Raw genomic sequence first — 14153 nt, forward strand, 5'->3', positions numbered from 1 at the left:
TTCCTCAATCTCCACCCCCTTTCCACAGATACCCGAAAAACCATCCGCTGTACTCACGACATTCTACTGTCATCTGGAACTTGATTGAGAGAAGGAGACTCTTTTTTCCCCAACCCCTATTTAATTCAACATGGCGCAGCAGAGGTCTTCAGGTAATATTCACCCTTTACTGATGACCACAAAGCCATCATCCATCATTGGAGAACATTCCTATCATAAGAAAGTCCTATGTAAAACACTATTGTCTAAACATTGACTAATATTTGTTTTTAAAGAGTGTTCATTAGATATAGAATATCATGTGTAGATATATATGAACTGTATGATATAGATTTCCTTTTCATCTCTGACATTATCTTCAAATATGCTTGATACTACTGTATTGCTAGGCAAATTCGTAAGACTACTGGTAAACAACAGATGCATCACCCATAGCAAAACATACTTTCTCATCAATACAGTTCATCTTGTTGTTTTATTTCTAATCTCATTATTTTCTTTATAATCATACAGGAATCATCAAGGATCCACACAATAAGACGGCTGAATGCACCAACCTCGACAATGTCCCCACAACTTGGGGTTATGCCGACAATGAATCGACCTACGTGCCCGTTTATCGGCACGACGACGTAACCCCGTCTGAAGATGTTGGAAGGGCGACAAGATTCACTGCAAACATCATCACCCTCTTCCAAACCTTACTGAACAAATGTTTGAATCAGGTAGCGTGGGAAATAGCACGATCTGAATGCAACGGCTGCATCATAGAACATCCAAGCCAGTTGCAGCATTCCTGTCTCAATGAACGAGGAAGAGTCATTTACATCAACCACTACAGCAGGGTAGTTGACAGCGTTTTCCGTCCTACCCTGACAACCGCACTTCAGCAGCTGTCATGTGTAGAACCAGGATACGTTGTTATAAGTACAGAGAGACTTCTTGGTGCTGCCGAAGCAATAATACACCACCTGATGGAGAAAGCATGCTTTGGTCGCACTCAGGACGACGATGAGGAGCAAGGAAACGAGCCCTCACCTAGAAAAATATCCATGGCTTTCTTGACATGGTTACACTAAAAACCATGTGTCTTCTTTTGTTTTTATTAACTTTTATACAAATTTCTCACACATCCTAAAAAGCAGTACATAATAAAAAAGTGCACATTACATTTTAATAATGGGTCAGAAAACAGTGACAAGGTTTTTAAACTTTTCTTTTTTTATGCAATCCAAGTTGCCAACAGTTGATGTATTCATCTCTGTGGATAAGGTGACACACAGCACTTCTCATTCTTTACGTTCAGATTTGAGCAGCAAATGATTTCACGTACCGATCAAGTTCATTCTGCAGTTGTATGTGATAGTTTTTGATTGAGAAATGTAATTACTTATTTGTATTGGTTTTCTATGTAGCCTGGTTAGCATTGGTAACACAGTAAGGAAGGCAAACGTTAGTTTCACACTTTCTTTCATACTTCTGCAAAGCCTTTTATGTCACTGTACTGTCCGACGCTCGTCGTCACTCTACAAATGTTCGTGTTCATAATGCAATGAAGACGTGTTGTTGGAAGATTGTGCTTATTGAAAAGCGAATGAGGAAATAGAGGCATAGTTTTTAAAGAACTCTTTTATTGACGGTTAAAGGTGGTCTCCATCCTTGGATGTAAATTATGCTTTTTCACCCAAAAATATAAGAACACCAACCAGCGAAAACTGTACACACGCAAACACGCAGAAAAAATCTATATTCTTAACAATTGTTGTTTGAGCCAGGAAAAAAAGAAACAAAGGGGAAAGCACAGGAACGCACGCGTGTACGCAGTCTCGGAAAAACTATGGACAATTAGCAGCCATGGCTGAGCAGGAAGTGGGGGCGGGAAACAGGCCGTTGGAGCAGTAGCGCCCCCCATTGCAGTACCTAACCGTGACAGGATAAAACAAAGGAATACATTTGTCATTTGAAGTACATAAGTGAGGTAATCCTACATATAAAAATGTACATTTTTGTATAAAAGAGATATAAAAGTTAATAAAAACAAAAGAAGACACATGGTTTTTAGGGTAACCATGTCAAGAAAGCCATGGATATTTTTCTATGTGAGGGCTCGTTTCCTTGCTCCTCATCGTCGTCCTGAGTGCGACCAAAGCATGCTTTCTCCATCAGGTGGTGTATTATTGCTTCGGCAGCACCAAGAAGTCTCTCTGTACTTATAACAACGTATCCTGGTTCTACACATGACAGCTGCTGAAGTGCGGTTGTCAGGGTAGGACGGAAAACGCTGTCAACTACCCTGCTGTAGTGGTTGATGTAAATGACTCTTCCTCGTTCATTGAGACAGGAATGCTGCAACTGGCTTGGATGTTCTATGATGCAGCCGTTGCATTCAGATCGTGCTATTTCCCACCATACCTGATTCAAACATTTTTTCAGTAAGGTTTGGAAGAGGGTGATGATGTTTGCAGTGAATCTTGTCGCCCTTCCAACATCTTCAGACGGGGTTACGTCGTCGTGCCGATAAACGGGCACGTAGGTCGATTCATTGTCGGCATAACCCCAAGTTGTGGGGACATTGTCGAGGTTGGTGCATTCAGCCGTCTTATTGTGTGGATCCTTGATGATTCCTGTATGATTATAAAGAAAATAATGAGATTAGAAATAAAACAACAAGATGAACTGTATTGATGAGAAAGTATGTTTTGCTATGGGTGATGCATCTGTTGTTTACCAGTAGTCTTACGAATTTGCCCGGCAACACAGTAGTATCAAGCATATTTGAAGATAATGTCAGAGATGAAAAGGAAATCTATATCATACAGTTCATATATATCTACACATGATATTCTATATCTAATGAACACTCTTTAAAAACAAATATTAGTCAATGTTTAGACAATAGTGTTTTACATAGGACTTTCTTATGATAGGAATGTTCTCCAATGATGGATGATGGCTTTGTGGTCATCAGTAAAGGGTGAATATTACCTGAAGACCTCTGCTGCGCCATGTTGAATTAAATAGGGGTTGGGGAAAAAAGAGTCTCCTTCTCTCAATCAAGTTCCAGATGACAGTAGAATGTCGTGAGTACAGCGGATGGTTTTTCGGGTATCTGTGGAAAGGGGGTGGAGATTGAGGAAGCATAGCCTGCCTCCTGAGGCCCCCCATGTCCTGGAGACAAGTCAGGGCATGTTTGTTGGTTTGTTTTTTTTAAATCAAATAATGTCTCTGCTTTAGTATTTGAATGCTTACAGTATACCGGCGATGTGTTTGGAAATTAAATAAATAAAAAAAGCGTATTGTGCTTACGACCCCTGCTGAGAGAATGGCATGATTATACATTATACAACAAATGGAGCATCCTGTCCTATCAGGCACATACGCATATCTAACTGAAAGAACCTTTAAAGTTGCTGCTAGTGATGTATTCGTCAAATGTGTAACTGAAGTAGCATCATATCAGTACTTCTGTAGGATTTCATACAGAATGCACGGGTAGCATGCATATATTGTGTCATTACCAACCCCTTGAACGCCGTGTTGTAACTGGAATAAAAAGAAAAAATGAAGAAAGAAGTAAAAGAGAAGTCAAAATGAATAGTACACATATGTACTAATTAACTGTGATTAAAAAGGACACAATGAAAATAATAAATAGAACTCATACAAAACATCATATCTGGACAACTAGACAATGAATAACAATAATAACAACCTCTGACCAATCTTTCCGGGTGCATTAAGTGCCAATATATACATAATGATAATAAATATGATATTGGTCATATGTAAACAGTATATGTGTGTCTTTCTGTTAGCCAACATACAGTATGTACAGTATTTGCATCCACTTTAGGGGGAGGAATTGGCCCTGTAATGTCAAATGTATGCATCAGGACAATCAGGTTTGCTAATGACCAACATTCACACTTTTCAATCAAGACACTCCTTTGTAGGAAAGGCTTTCAGAAGGACACATACCTAACAAAGTCACTATCTATCGTTTTAGATCACCTTTATACAGTATGTTCTAGACTTTTTATTTTTATTAACAGAGCCCAAATGGTTGTAAGTCTACCTTCCTTTAGTCCTTCATAACACTAGCGTGCTGATTAAAAGATAAGACGCTGCAGGGATAGCATGGCTGTGTGAGGAAAGCTCTACAAGTCCAATACATCATGCTGAGATGCAAAACATTTTAACATAAGAAAGCAGACCAAATGGAGATGCGGCCAGGATGGACTCCCGAGAGAAGTCACACCAAATGGACCCGAGTCAGGATGTTCATTCATGACAAACAAGCCAGGAGAAGAAGTTCCAAGAGGAGCCCTGTTGATCAAAGCTTCACAAAGACTAGGTAAAGGGGGCAAAGACTGATGCGTTTCAAAATAAATAAATAAATAGAATATAGTACATTCTTGTATTTGGGTACTTGCTGTATACTAGTACTGTGTTGGAAATAAATAAATAAATAGAATATACAACACCACATTCAAATGTATATTTTATTTACTTAATAAGCATTAAACCTTGATATAAAACTGAATGATCAACATTTACATAGAGAAAAGCACGCAGGGATGTTAATTCTAGGCTTGATAAAATCCGTACACAGTCTGCAGGATATTGTAGGCCTCTCGCCCAAAGAGACGATGGTTGTGGGAGGCGGTACTGGTAGGCTGGGCTCTGGTAGGTCTTTGTAGAAGGTGGAGCCCAGCATGTGTGATAGAATCACACGGAATCAGTCTCTAATTCACAAACAGGCCCTCTTCCGACCAAACCATCAACCTCCAGTTCTCTGTCAAAAACGGTGATCGGATTTATTCGCCTCTTATCACTAGTCATCTTCTGTCTTCCAGCATTGTCTTCAGCTCGAGTGGTTAACCTCTTCCCCAGCAGGTCATGCCTCCGCTTCACACTGTCTTGAGTGAAAAACAAACTAATTTCTTTCAAGAGATCAGCCAGCTTTGGGAAGTCTACCACCTTGAACGCCAGGTGAATTGGGAAATCCCGCTCTTTCTCCAGAACTGTCCTTGGTCTGGCAGTATTAGCAGCAGGGGTGGCATATCTGACCAGCAGCCAGATGTGTGATCTCGAACAATCGACGAGAAAAGATCCACCCTCTTCACGCAGTAGCGAATCCGTTCTCACCGCTACACTTGGCAACATTCTCGTAAGTCCTACATCCCCTTGGTCGTGCACATGTTGCATGTAAACGATGAAATCTTGAATGGAGCTCTTCAGTTTTTCAAATTCAGTAGAATAGATTCTCAGCTGCGTAACCTCTGGTTCCATATATTCATGACTGTATAGATCCACAAAGGGAACTACTCCCATGCCTCTAAACTCACTAACCACCAGGCGTCCCCCGTCAAGATGCAGACTCTTTTTCCTGAACACCGCCATTTTTTTTCGAACAATCACTCATAGTTTGACTCAAACACCCCTCGTTATATAAGACATCTCACACATTTCCACACCCCCCAGCCCGTTCATCACGCCCATCAACGCCCTTTAAAATATTACTCACGTTCTAAAGTAAATAACAAAGTCACGCCTCCTTCCTTTACCCCCACCTCCTCAGCCCATGACCTTTTCAACAGTAATTGTATCGGCCGGTTGGGGGGAGTGGTCTAGATGCAGGAGGGAGTGGCCTAGATGGGTCATTTCTACTTTGCTATTGAAGAAACAAGGCTGGTGGATGGACACTGACAGGTAATCATGATATTTTTTAAGAAAATACAATTTTTAACAAAATAGCTGTAGTAGAAAGACTAGTATCTAAGGTTGTAATGTTTTGACTGTTTTAGTAGTATTATTTCTATTGTTTCAATGGGACTATGGTAAAAACGAGTTTTCAGTGTTTTGACTGTCTTTGTAATTGGCTGATTTAAATGGTTTGAATGGGGACGTGTGAGCTAAGGATGCAATGTGTTGAATGTTTTAGCAGTATTATTTATAATGTTTCAATGGGAAAACTCCATGTTTGAGACACACAGACAGGCCGGCGGGGGGCGGTATTGGGGGCCCCAGTCACACATGCTGAGACACACCCAGATAAGGCCGGAGGATGTCTTGGGGGTGGTGGGGGTGGAGGGGGGTCGTTAGGAAAGGAGGGGTATGGGAATGGGGGCTTCCCCCCACACGCAGCCGGAAGAAAACACAGTCACGTGGGAATGATTTTATGATTGTTTGTTTGTTTTATGACTTCCGCATGTCCGCTTCCTGATGCTTTGACCCCTGACACATAGGTGTGAAACTTCTTTCATGGTTTATGGCTTCCAGATGTCCGTTTATGACTTCCGCATGTCCGCTTCCTGATGCTTTGATCCCTGACACATAGGTGTGAAAACGCTTTGATGTTTTATTGTTTTATTGCTTTATTCGTATGCCATAAACCTTTATTGTTTTATTGGTATGCCATAAACTTTTATTGCTTCCTGACACATAGGTGTGAAAACGCTTTGATGTTTTATTGTTTTATTGGCCCGTCATAAACTTTGTTTTATTGCCATGTCATAAACATGTCACGTAGGTGTGAAAACGCTTTGATCTTCGTCACATAGGTGTGAAAACGCTTTGATCTTCGTCACATAGGTGTGAAAACGCTTTGATGTTGTGTCATAAACTTTTATGACAGGGGGTCATAAATCAATCAAGACATGTCATAAATACCTTTTTGACACAAAGTCAAATCTATACCTCTCTTACATCAGACTCCATCTTGGGCCAAAAGAAACGCTGTCTTGCTAGACTCAAAGTCCTTGCTTGCCCCCGGTGTCCAGCAACATCATGGATGCCATGTAGTGCTTTCTCTTTGAGGCTGTCCGGTAAAACATACTGATGTCTTTTTCGTCTACTGATGTGATCCTTAGTGACTTGGTTAAGAACACCATTTTGGACTGAGTCTTTCCCACTGTTTGACTAACACCCTAACTCTCCCATCAAATCTTGCCCTTTCACGCCTGGAAGGACGCCTTCCATGAATGACGAATGGCATGATGACTGAAATAGTGGGATCGAGCTCCTGACTTTGCTGGAGTTCTTGTAGTGTGAACACAGGAAGGGTGTCTTGTCCTGGCGGCAGCAGATCTTGAACTGACTGAATCAACTCCACAGCTCTAGTCTCAACAGCAGTGTCCCACTGGTCATCGACATCCAGAACAGCTTTAACAGAACCGAAATCACAGTGACACTGAAGAGGGTCGGATGGGGACTTGACACCGCCGTTAGCTGTGCTTTTTACTTTGTGACACTGGACCTTCAGCCGAAATGTGTCCTGGATGCCATCTTGAGTCATGCCCTCAGCTTCACCAAGTAGGTGGTGGTACTGTTCTGTGATAAGTCTGTGACTGACTGTTTCTGCAAAAGGATCCCTGCTGAGAGCATCAGCCACTATGTTCTTGCTGCCAGGGATGTGCCTCAGGTCAAAGGTGTAAGGGGCGAGGTGGGACACCCATCGCTGTTCACATGCATCTAACTTGGGTTTTGTCATGTTATAGGTGAAGGGGGTTATTGTCAGTCCATACTGTGAATGGATGACCTTTTAACCAACGACTAAACTTCAAGATTCAAGAGTTTTATTGTCATGTGCATAGTAAAACAGCAGTTCTACTATGCAATGAAATTCTTATTCTGTTCATTCTCCCAAGAAAAGAAAGAAAACACAAGAAAAAGAATAAGAACATCAGAAACATAAATACCAATAAATTAAGCAACAACAACAGAAGAGACATTAATACAGATAAATAATACAAATAAATAATACAAATAAATAAATAAATAAAGTGCTATGAGTGTGTGCGTGTGTTGCGTGCGGCGTGTGTGAGTGCTTCGTTGAGAAGCCTGATGGCCTGTGGGTAAAAGCTGTTTGCCAGCCTTGTGGTCCTGGACTTCAAACTCCTGTAGCGTCTGCCTGACGGTAGGAGTGTGAATAATGAGTGTTGTGGATGTGTGCTGTCCTTGATGAGGTTGTGTGTTCTTCGTAGGACTCTAGTTTTATAAATGTCTTGCAGTGAGGGGAGGGCTGCCCCAACAATGTTCTGTGAGGTCTTGATCACCCGCTGGAGTGCCTTCCTATCACGTGTTGTACAGTTACCGTACCAAACAGTGATGGAGGCGGTAAGGACACTTTCCATAGTGCATCTGTAGAAGCAACTCAGGATTGTGGTGGACATGCCAAATTTCCTCAGTCTTCTCAGGAAGTACAGTCTCCTTTGGGACTTCTTCAGAATTTGTTGGGTGTTGTGAGACCAGGTGAGGTCCTCGCTGATGTGTGTGCCAAGGAACTTGAAGGTTTTCACCCTCTCCACCTCAGTCTCATCAATAAACAGGGTTCTATGCAGCTCCTTTTCCCTTGTTCTTGGGTCGATGATCATCTCTTTAGTCTTATCTGTATTGAGAAGGAGATTGTTATCACGACACCAAGCTATGAGGTCCGCCACCTCTCTTCTGTATGATGTTTCAACACCACCAGTGATCAGGCCAATGACTGTAGATGTAACACTCCCGTGGGGTGTTTACAGGGTAAGGGATAAGGGGACAAGGGGATATGATGGCCCAGTACAGTTTCGGCTACTGGAGTAATATTTTGGCTTAGCAGATATAAAAAACCACAGACCAAGAATAAGTTGAACTGCCCGCTTATTATTGAAAAAGTACAAATATGGACAAAAAACATTTACACATACAAACATATAACACACACACTACCAGTTGAGTTAAACCTTTCTACCTCTTTTGTTTAAACCTTATTTTAGTTTAAAGAATTAAGTTTAGCACCATATTACCACTAGGTTTGGTATTATGGCTAATGTTTAGTTCCGTTGTTGGTTTAGTACTCGGTTGCAACCTTTTGTTTAGTCTGTGTTAGTTCTTGATCAAATTCTAATTAACTACTTGGTTGAAAGTAACCCAAGTTTAGTTCTATTCTGGTTCCCTTCAAGTTAGTTTTTGGAATTTTACATTTGTTAGTTTGTTTACAAACATACAAAACAACTTATTGCAAAAATAACCTTTTTTACAAAAATTGAGGAAAATACCAAAATATAACAAAATGTACAAAACTCAGAGTGATTCAGCAAAAGACTGAATAACCAAATTAAGTCTTTTTCTTTCTTTTCTATTTGTTAGTCCTTTGATTGTCTTGAACAATCCAGCGGTTATCCTTGGTCCACTGCAGTTTTGCAGAAAATTGGATAATCCTACCAGTTGTAGTACCATGCACCGGTCAGCAGAGGGCTTGTTGCTCCTTAACTGGTCCTGGCGCATGCGCAGTTCACAGGTTCCGTGGGTGGCTCGCCATCTTTATCTCAAGCACATGTGCTCCTGCACATGTTCTCTTATGTCGATCTATCTCGATAGTTCTTCAACCCAATCTAATTAGCCTATCATAAACAACATGAAATATGCATAAATACATCAAATAAACCAGTGGGTAGTGTTACAATAAAGAACACGTGACTTTCGTCTCTTAATTAGTGCTCGTTAACAAGTGCTGTCGCCGAAATGACGGAAGGAACAATACACTTGCAACAGTATAGTATGTTAACTATTGAAAATACACCATAACTTCACCACAAAACATAACCACTATATTATCTCACATCACTTTCAAACAAAATAAAATACATTTCTTTCACTCACCAAGTCCAGCCACCCTCTCTGCTCATCAGGAGTTTGGGAGTCAAAGCGGGCATAGAACTCATTCAGCTCATCAGGACGTGGCTACGCTACTCTGCTGTCGATAGTCGGTGATGTGCTGGAGCCCCGCCCACATGCGCCGAGGGTCTGAGGTGGAATAGTAGCCCTCCAGCTTCTGTCTGTACTGTCTTTTGGCCTCTCGTATGGACCTCCTCAGGTCATATCTGGCCTTTTTGTAGTCCTCAGCGCACACTCCACTTCAAGGCTAAAAATTCAAGCCTGTGGGCTGGATATTTTTTCTGGGAGCTGCTCAATGTCTTACTCGCAAAAGCGATGGGGCATGCTTTCTCTTCACCAGCTGGGACTTGTGATAAAACAGCTCCAAGCCCATCTAGCGAGGCATCAATAGACAACAGAAGTGGCAGTGAGAAATCTGGGTGTGAGAGTTCAACACAATTTAGCAGACCCTCTTTCAATTTATGCAGGGCTACATCACATTCATCTGTCCAATCAGAAGGTTGGAGCTTTCGGTAAGAGCCAGAATTTGAATTTGTTCTTACCCTACCTCGTTTCTTCTGTCCAGCCGTGAGAGAAAATAATGGTTTGGCAATTGGGGATAAAGTGCTGGTAATAAAAGACCATGCCCAAGAAAGATTTTATCCTCTTCATTGACGGTATGCAGCCATCCTCCTCCATAAGATGAGTTTTTGACATTTTGGTTATGACCTCAACTTTTACTGGGTCCACTGCAACTCCCCTTCCATCTATTATGTGACCCAAAAACTTGACTGAGGACCTCATTAAATGACATTTCTTTGGGCTTAGTTTGAGGTTGTTGAGTCTCAGTCGGTGGAAGACAGTCTCTAGCCTCGCCAATGCCTCCTCTTCAGTTGCAGCAAACACAAGCAAGTCGTCAAGATAGCACAACAAACTACTGAAATTCATGTCTCCGAAAATGCTCATCATCATACGCATGAATGAGGCAGGACTGTTGCATAATCCCTGCGGCATCCTGTTATACTTATATACTGTAGTCCCATAGGCGTTGTGAATGCTGTGTATTTCTTATCCTCTTCTGCCATCGGGATATTATAGAAAGCTGAAGTCAAGTCCATCGTGCTGAAGTAGGTGTTTCCACCCAACCCTGCCAGACAGTCCGATTGGTGTGGAAAAGGGTGTGCGTCTTACAGAGTCCGCGCGTTGAACCACCTAAAATCAGTGCAGAGCCTCAAACTTCCACCCTTCTTCCACACTAATACAAGGGGAGAGGCATACTCGCTCACTGTTTTTCTGATTATCTCCTGCTCTTCCATTTCAGACAAAACCTGACGCAGCTTCTGGTAATGGGCTGGTGGAAGTCGCCGGTAAGGGAGGCGGAATGGTCTTTTATCCGTGAGGCAGATGCGGTGGACGAAGCCTTTTGCCTCTCCACAGTCCAGCACATGTTTGGAGAAAATGTCATGATAATTTTCGAGTAGCTCCACTAATTTCTCTTTCCACAAGGGGCCAGCATGGCATTCATCGATGTTACTTTCCGTGAGGCCAACCTGTTGTAGTCACTGCTTGAGGTCTATAGATGTGGCATCAGCAGGCTTTTTTCGCTGTTTGACTTCCTCAGGTTGGCTGGTACCCTGAAAAACTTCAAAATCCTCCACAGCCAAACATGGAAATACATCATCCACCTTTTTGTTCCTTCTCAATGTAATGGGTTTGTCTGACATGTCGGTAACTCTCATGGGAATCCACCTATCACCCCACAATGGTGTGATTATTCGACCAACCATGATGTTGCGAGGCATGGACTTGGATGAAGTGGGCTGAACAATTACCGTGCTACCTGCTGACATGGGGACATGAGCTGGCAGTTTACCCTAGATCAAGTATTCTTGTCGTGCCAGCAGGGTGACTGACTGTTGGACCTTAACAGTACCAATTCTGCTTGGGAGCTCACCACCTCTCCACCGGGATGAATTTGCCATCAGGTCGAGAAACTGTTCACACTCGGGAAGTAGACTGCCACTGGAGACAAGACGCCAATAGTCACTGCTCGCTTTCAACTGATGCATGAGGAACCTAATGACGTTAGTGCCTATGATCAAATCATCACGTTGGCCAGGGACTACAAGTACGGGTACAATGCAAGTCTCTCCATACAGTTTCATCTGGACCTCATACATGCAGTTAGGCTTGGTTAAAGTCCCTCCACATCCCATGAGCACAACCACCTGAGTTCAGGGAATCGGTCTTGAGAGAACATTTTCACCCAACATCTTTAAACTCTGCTTGCTCACTGAGGGTGCATGCCATGGAACCTGAATCAATCATTCCTTGCACCTGAAATGTGTTGTTCATGCTAACATAAGTGTAAAACAGTTCATCATAAGTGCCCAGTTTCTGTGTGTTCTGAACGATTACTTTGGCGCCAGCTGGTGCTGCTGCACATGCTTTTATGTAGCACTGTTCGTCATTACCACTGTTGAAGGTTTCTTCTTCACCCGCACATCCCCTCGCTAAATGCGGGCCAGCTAGTTTAAAATCTCAGCATTTTGTGGCAAGGGGACACTGTGAGCTTTGTTAGTGTGACGGTTGGGACAGTCCCTCTTCATGTGGTTTGGCTTAAAGCATGCCAGACATAAGTGCTTCTGCCTGCAGTGTGCAAGGGTTGAATGCCCTGTGGCCTGACAAACCCTGCAGGATCTGTGCAGAAATTGGTCATGTGGGACAGGTTTGTGTGCAGCATGGCTCTTCTGTGATAGTGCATTTTCAAAAAGGCTGACTAACTGTTTCAGACAGTTGGGTGTTGCACTACTCTCACTTTGCACAGGGGACTCTCCTGGATGGAAGTTTTCCCCTGAATCATGAGGTTCTGGAGTCTGAACGTGTATTACCATTGGCTGAAGGCGCTTTGATTTGGAGAGCGTCTTTTCTTGCATTTCAGTATGATGCCGATCAATGTGCTCTTGGACCTCACTAGCTGTCCATTTATCTGGGGCCTTAAATCTGAAAATGGGGGCAAGCGTGGGATCTGGACAGCATTTCACAAACATCATGGCCACCTCCTGACATGGGTCCTCTAAGCCAGTAGTCAACGGGGGCCTCTCCTGTCACTGGGACTGTGCTGTAGAAATCAGCCATAGGCATGCAAGAATAAGTCACCTCGCTGAAATGCTGTCTGAGGATGTCGAAGATGATTTTTGTTTTTTCTTGAGGCTTCATTGACGAACTGCTTCTCAAAGTTATTCTCACTGCATCTTTAGCCTTGCCCATGAGCTTAGACATTATTTCCGGGTACTGTTCATGCAGGGGTATGGCTCCTTTCCTGAAGTACACTTGCATCAGCTCCTCCCATTCACAGACTGTGTTTTTGTCAGACCCATCTCCTCTGAAGACTGGGGGCTCTTTGACGTCTGACTGAAGTACTAGCTTTGCACTGTCAAGTTGAGGTAAGTTGAGTCACTGGAAGTCTGGCCTACACTGCTCTGAGCTTGTGTGCCATCTCTCTCTTCACGCTCAACCCTCATCTGATGTCTTATAGTCTCTCCTACCTGGTGAGCAATATGTGTTATCAAACTGCTGAGCGCTGGGTCAGTTGTGTCAGGGAAGTCTGAGGATGTAGCCCCCTGGCTGGGACTGGCTATAGCTTGACCAAGTATATTTGTGAAGCAAAAAACTGGTGAACCAACATCAAATGTGCTCCTAGCGGGTGTACAAGGTGATGTGTAAATAGATTTTCCCCTTCCAAAAGTAAAACTGTGAGGTGCATTTTTGTCTGCAACCATATTCTCATGAATATTTGCCACTTTAAACCTCTTGCAGGGCACGTATTCAGAGATAACCAAATCACCTTCAAAATATAAAATGTGAAACAGCTATTGAACACTTTTCCCCTTAATTAACACTTCTATCCATCAACAAAATAAACACTAGTAGCAAGTAGCAACCTCAGGTGACCAAGTTGGCATTGATCCACAGCTCCAGGAGAAATGATGAACCAGCCTGAAGCAGCGTGGATCCGGATCACAGCACCACTGTAGCCGGTCTGTACTGACACTGGCTAAAAAATAGATCCTGCATTGTGTTCTTTGATGTTGTGAGTGACGAGGAGACAGCTGCAGTTCTCTTGCCAGCCAGGGGGGGCGTTTATTTTCTTGCACAATACATAAAATGTACAGCAACCTGAATAAGCTTCATGCACACGTCTCCTAAAAAAAGAAAACCACATGAAAAACGAACTCCCCAAAACTAGCTTAATTAACAGTAATAACTTTCGTGAGTTGTCTTGCAGTATCTTACTTTACTTATACTACTACTACTAATAATCTTAATAATAATACTATAATAAAATATTCTAATACTTATCTATATTCTATTATGTAATCCTGTGTCCTTCAAATATTCTATCACTGCCCTCTGTATATCTCTTACCCCCTCCCCACCTGTTCCTAAGATACCCTCAATGCTCCATTCCCTTCCTATCTTCTTCATTCTTTTCCTTAACGTTACACGTTCTTCCC

This window comes from Dunckerocampus dactyliophorus, chromosome 15 (assembly GCF_027744805.1).
Source record: "Dunckerocampus dactyliophorus isolate RoL2022-P2 chromosome 15, RoL_Ddac_1.1, whole genome shotgun sequence".
NCBI classification, from domain to species: Eukaryota; Metazoa; Chordata; class Actinopteri; order Syngnathiformes; family Syngnathidae; genus Dunckerocampus; species Dunckerocampus dactyliophorus.